The sequence below is a fragment of the Pygoscelis adeliae genome, unplaced genomic scaffold (genome assembly GCF_000699105.1).
Source record: "Pygoscelis adeliae isolate BGI_AS28 unplaced genomic scaffold, ASM69910v1 Scaffold227, whole genome shotgun sequence".
Lineage (NCBI taxonomy): Eukaryota > Metazoa > Chordata > Aves > Sphenisciformes > Spheniscidae > Pygoscelis > Pygoscelis adeliae.
This window is the reverse complement of record NW_008825100.1, coordinates 158,418-164,246: the sequence shown is the minus strand read 5'-3', so window position 1 is coordinate 164,246 and position 5,829 is coordinate 158,418.

The window sequence follows — 5,829 nt, the reverse complement described above, 5'->3', positions numbered from 1 at the left end:
CATTGGAACAGGCTGCCCAGGGAAGTGGGTGAGTCACCATCCCTGGACGTATTTAAAAGACGTGTTGATGAAGCGCTTAGGGACATAGTTTAGTGGGCATGGTGGTGTTGGGTTGATGGCTGGACTCGATGATCTTAGAGGTCTTTTCCAACCTTAATGATTCTATGATTCTGTGATTCTATAATTTAAACCCATAAATGTGTGACGAAAAGAGGTAATTCAGAGGAAGTGGTGGCTTTCTGTTTTACCTCCTTCCTTATACTTGCTTTGTGTATTTGCATATGTTATTTGTTGGAGGGTTATATTTGTAGAAGGGAGGCAGACTTGCACAGCTGGGAATATGTTGTTTTTCTTTGAAGTTTGCTTCTAATATTTGAATACTTTTATTCGTTATGAAAGGCTCACGTGAGATGAATTCTATAATTACAATTGCAAATAGGATCTCATGGAGCAATGCCTTATTTTTATGGTTGGGGTAACTGACTGCCCTACTCCCAGGTTGTGGAAATCCAGGGTAAAGGAAATTGCCAGGAGTCACTGAGCTCATCTTCCAGCTCTAAGACAGGATGAGCTATACCTGCCTCATTTGTGACAAAACTTAAATCTCCAGGCATGAAGACTGCCTGTGGAGCTTGTACAGTTTGTACCAGGGTTTCACAGTAGGGAGAGATGCAGGTTAGACATTCAGAGAAAATCCTAGAAGCTCTCTTACTCCAGCTTAAAACTGCTACTACTTCTCTTTATCACAAACAGATTACTTCCATATTGCAGAAAACTTTCATATACTTGACTACAGCTACTGTGTGCCTCTTGTCTCCCCTAGCCAAAATAAATGGCATTCTAGCAACTTTTTTCTTATATTTGCTAAGATTTCCTAAGGTGCTGATTATTCTCATTCACCTTCTCTGGAATCCATCCAGCAAGTCCAGCTCGGTCTCCCTTGAACTGCAGCATAGTGCCTTATGCTGGATACAGTAATTTCTCAAGGCTGTCCTACTGGGTAGCAGAACATTGCTGGACTTCACACATCTCTCATGTGATGCTTGTTCATACATCTCAGTATATTTTTTACCTTTCTCTCAGTAGCTTCTGTGCTGTGTTATTATCTAGCTACTTCTCTGTTGACCTGCTCTTTCACCTCCAGTCCCTTACTTGGACTTTGCACAGCTGACTATCTGTCCCTGTGTAAAATGTGGTACTTGCCTTTACGAAATTGCATCTTATTTATTTTTTTTTTTTTCCCCTGATTATCTCTCCAGTTAGTCAGACTTGCTTTGAATTCCAGACCTGTCCTCCCCCATTTGAGGATGTCTGTGAATTTAAAAGCTTGTTCATACTCCATCATCAAGGTCACTAATCAAAAATATTGAATAGTATTTCATTTGGACATAACCCAGGGAATACTGCTCACTACACCTTCCACTTTGGCACTGATAAAGTGATTCTCTGACTATAGTTTTCCAGCCAGTTAGATACCTGCTTGATAGGCATTGTTCTCCAGTTCATTTGTGAAATACTAGCACTAGAAAAACAACTGCCTACCTGTTAAATTTGGCCACCACATTTCTGTCTCTTTGATAAATAGTAAAGAGAGCAGACATCCATCCATGGTAAAACTTTGAATGAAAATTTGTGCTCCTACAAACCAAAGTTATTCTTATTCTTAAACCCTGCCTATGTAGTGAAACCAGCACGATCTCTCTGCCACAACCATTAGCAAGTCTGTGGGTCCGTTCCCTTCCAGGGACACTGGACTAGATCTTGGTCGAAGATGACTGTCTCTGTTGTCCTGACCTTTGGACTGGTTTGAATTGTCCATCTGCTATATCAGCAGATGCATAATTTTGATGTCCAGTGATCAGACCTCCAAATATAAATACCACACAGACATCCTCTGTGGTTTGTAGAGAATGGAGATATATGGGGTTTCTATAATTTTCTGGCCCCCCTTTTCTCCCTCCTGGGGAAAACCAAACAACTCAACCAACCAAAGTCTCTCTTTGTTCAATTCTATCCAGTTCTCAGCAGGGATTTCTACTCAAAGTCCACCGACGCCTACTGAGTGCTACTATTTGTTTTTTCTAGTTGAGCAACAGCTACTTCTCATTTTATTTCTGAGACCTGTTTAAAAAGGGGACGCCATTCATTGCAGCATATCGGCAGGGAGAGATTATTTCAAGTAACTCATTTTATTCTTTTTAGTTTTCCTCTCCAACAGATTCAATAATAAGGGAAAGGATAATGGAGCAGTCTTTCAAATAGTTATAAGAACAAATAGCTGGGCAAAGTCTGGTTTGCAGGACCAAGTTGATTATCATTTGGAAAATGGCAATGAATATAAGTTACAGGTAGAATTAATGAGACTGTGGCTTATTGTTTGAACACTAAACTTTCTTAAACTCTCTGCAGCCAGTAACCTAATTGTCGCATGGATTTGAGCTTGAAATATGTGTGCTTGTTGAATAAGAAAAACTAATGTGAGAGTATATTACTTTCATTTTGTTACTTATAAAGGATTCAAATGAGCAGATTTTCTAAGTTAAACTACATTAGCTGCTTCATTGCTGTATGTCGTATAAAAATCTGGTTGCATACATTTAAGTCTTCATGCAAATCCAGAAGCCGGCAGTTGGATCTGCTTTCTCCTACTCTGTTTATTTCATTGGCTGAATAGAGTTGCAAGCTAAGATTTCACTTATCACTTATAATTGTTTTCTCACATACAATATATTTATATGAAATCAATGTTCATGACCTGGAAGCCACTCTATAGTAGTGGCAGATCTGAAAGTATGACAACGAGAAACAACTTTTAATGCAGGAGTGTTTGCTGATAAATTGCCTGAAAGCTTCAGAAGTGACTAGTGAGTTTTCTTGATAGATTAATACCGTGAGCAACATCCTTTTTAAAATAACAGAAGTCTTGAGTATATGGTGTAATGGATATTTTAAAGGTGGTAACGCATCCATACCTCTACTGGGTATTATCATTTACTATGAGGAATAATTTTCATATGCAATATAGACATTACTCAGCAGTAATCAGTAACTTCTAGGTTTTCTTTTATATGGACCCAGGTGGCAATTTTAAGTTAAACCAAATGTCCATGTGCTGTTGTCCAAGATACAATCTTAATAATTGGTGATCCTGGAAAGAACAGGAATTTAGAGAAGTGCTAGTTCAAATGGTATTTCAAAGACCTAAGGAATGCAACCAATGCTTGAGGGCAACATGCAGATTTTCAGAGAAAGAGTCAAGATTAGAGTGACCAGTATAATTAGCAGCTTAAGCAGACTGGGTAAGAAAATCTAGCAATTAAGACAAATTTACAGATCTTAAAATGTAAATGTTTGAGTTGAAGCCTTCAAATGCGCAACTGACAAAAAGCTTTCAAGTACAACTGAAAAAATAGCAATTTTAATGACTTTAAAATGAAAACAGAGCTTAGCAACTTCTTCTGTCTAAAGGTACTGTCGTGGTTTAACCTCAGTTGGCAACTAAACACCACGCAGCCGCTCGCTCACTCCCCCCCACCCGGTGGGATGGGGGAGAGAATTGGAAAAGCACAAGTGAGAAAAACTCGTGGGTTGAGATAAAAACAGTTTAATAATTGAAATAAAATGATAATAATAATATGATAATAATAATAATACACAAAGCAAGTGATGCACAGTGCAATTGCTCACCACCCGCCGACCGATGCCCAGCCAGTCCCCGAGCAGTGGCCCCCCCGGCCAGCTTCCCCCAGTTTATGTACTGAGCATGACGTCCCATGGTATGGAATGTCCCTTTGGCCAGTTTGGCTGTGCCCCCTCCCAGCTTCTTGTGCACCCCCAGACTTCTCAGTCGGTAGAGCATGGGAAGCTGAAAAGTCCTTGGCTAGTGTAAGCACTACCTAGCAACAACTAAAACATCGGTGTGTTATCAGCGTTATTCTCATCCTAAATCCAAAACACAGCACTGTACCAGCTACTAGGAAGGAAACTAACTCTATCCCTCCCAAAACCAGGACAGGTACCTAGACAAGAAAATGGAAATATTTGTTTCTTTGAGGAAACCAGAACAACAATCACAGTCATAGTGCCAGGCTGAGGAAATTGCAAGAGGGATCATATGGGAAGATTCTTGCCCGAAGAATGACTCAGAGCCAAGAAAACAGATTCCCAAACATGGAGTCCTTCCTGGTGCTCTGCCCCAATGAGTCTCCCATTTTGCTGGTCCTGGTCCCAAGGTGCCGGGTGACTTGTCGATGGTTCAGCTTGCAAGGGGGGTCAGTCCCCCACCAGCAGAGTTAGCTGGGAACATTTTCTGTTTCTGTTTCTTGGAAATCCTTGGAGGAGTTACTTACAGGGGAATGGGGCCTTCATATTACCTTTAATAGATTTCCTTGTGCGTTTCTCTTGTACCTGCTCTAAGAAATTTCGAAGTTTCAATGTAGCCTATAAACTCATAGTAGTTATTCTTAGATCTGCTATAGGTAAATATTTTGTCCTTGGGATAACTAAGAAAGCAAAATGAAAATCATAGCTATAAAGCTCCCGCTGGCTTCCATGGGATTAGATTCATCCTTTAATCCCATTGATAAAATTGAATCTGCAATAGCAGTCATTAGTAATTGAGGGAAAGATGACTGCATTATTCTTTTCAACAGATTAAGACTGCAGATGAAATAGATTTATAATACCATTTCAAAGTCAATAGCAGTATGATGATTTGCTCCTTACATCCATTGAAAAATTTCTAGAAAATAACCACACTAGTTCTGCAGATTTACAGAAATCTGCAGTGATAAACCTAAAATAAAATGTTGCCTAATCTGAATACTTGGGGTAAAATGCTTTCCGTGCATTCAAAAACTGGTGAGAACTAAACTAGCTAATTTTGTGAAGCTAAGAACTCCACCACAGTTATATTTCCTCTGAATGGTTTAGATGATAAATGACAAAATTTACAGTCTGTAGAAATAGCTAAGAAACAGCTGCCTTGTAATGGCAAACGTAAAAGCAAAATTGAGTTGGGTAATCATTTTCCTTTTAGAGCTGGACACAACTGTAAAGAAACTTAATTCACTGCTATTTAAGTTGCTAATGTTTGAATGCATATTAACGTGGTACTATGATGGTAAGGACCACAAATAAAAAGGAGATTACTGAGGGCATGTTAGGAATTTGTTTTTTCCATTCCTAGTTTTAGCTACAAAGACTGATTTCTAAACTCTAGTTTCCTTTACTCTGCAGCATTTATATTAGTAAAAGGCCCATGGAACTTGTTGCAGTGAGCTGTTGTGACCTTCATTCAAACACTGGTTGTTGTCAGGTTTTATAAGCTTTGCTGAGGAACAGGGACCCCTGGGACCCCACAGCATCAAGCCCCTTAGTTGGTGGTGTATATTATGAGAAAATGCAGAATTACAGTATTGTGCAGTGAGAGGAGAACTGTGCATGGGGGAAGGAAAGACCTTGTGCTTCAGAGCATAGCACTCTCTTCAACCTGTGAAAACCAGAAAGAAACTTTAGTTGTAGCTCTTTCCAGTCTTGCAAAGAACCCTGCAAAAGGAAAATTTCTGTGAAACCGTTGGCATTGACAAGGGCCTAACACAGTAGAGAAAGAAACTGAGAGGCTGCTTTTTAAGTAGGTGCTTACACATTTCTTCAAACTCTTCTAGGCCACTTCTAAATCATATTAGACATGATTCAATGGAACTGAAAGTGATGATTTCCAAAGTACAAAACCAAAAATTTCAAGAAACTTGAGCATTTTAGAACACCGTCTTAAATGTTTAATTGACTTAAAAAACTAACACAACAAAAAGTAGGTAGCATTTTGAG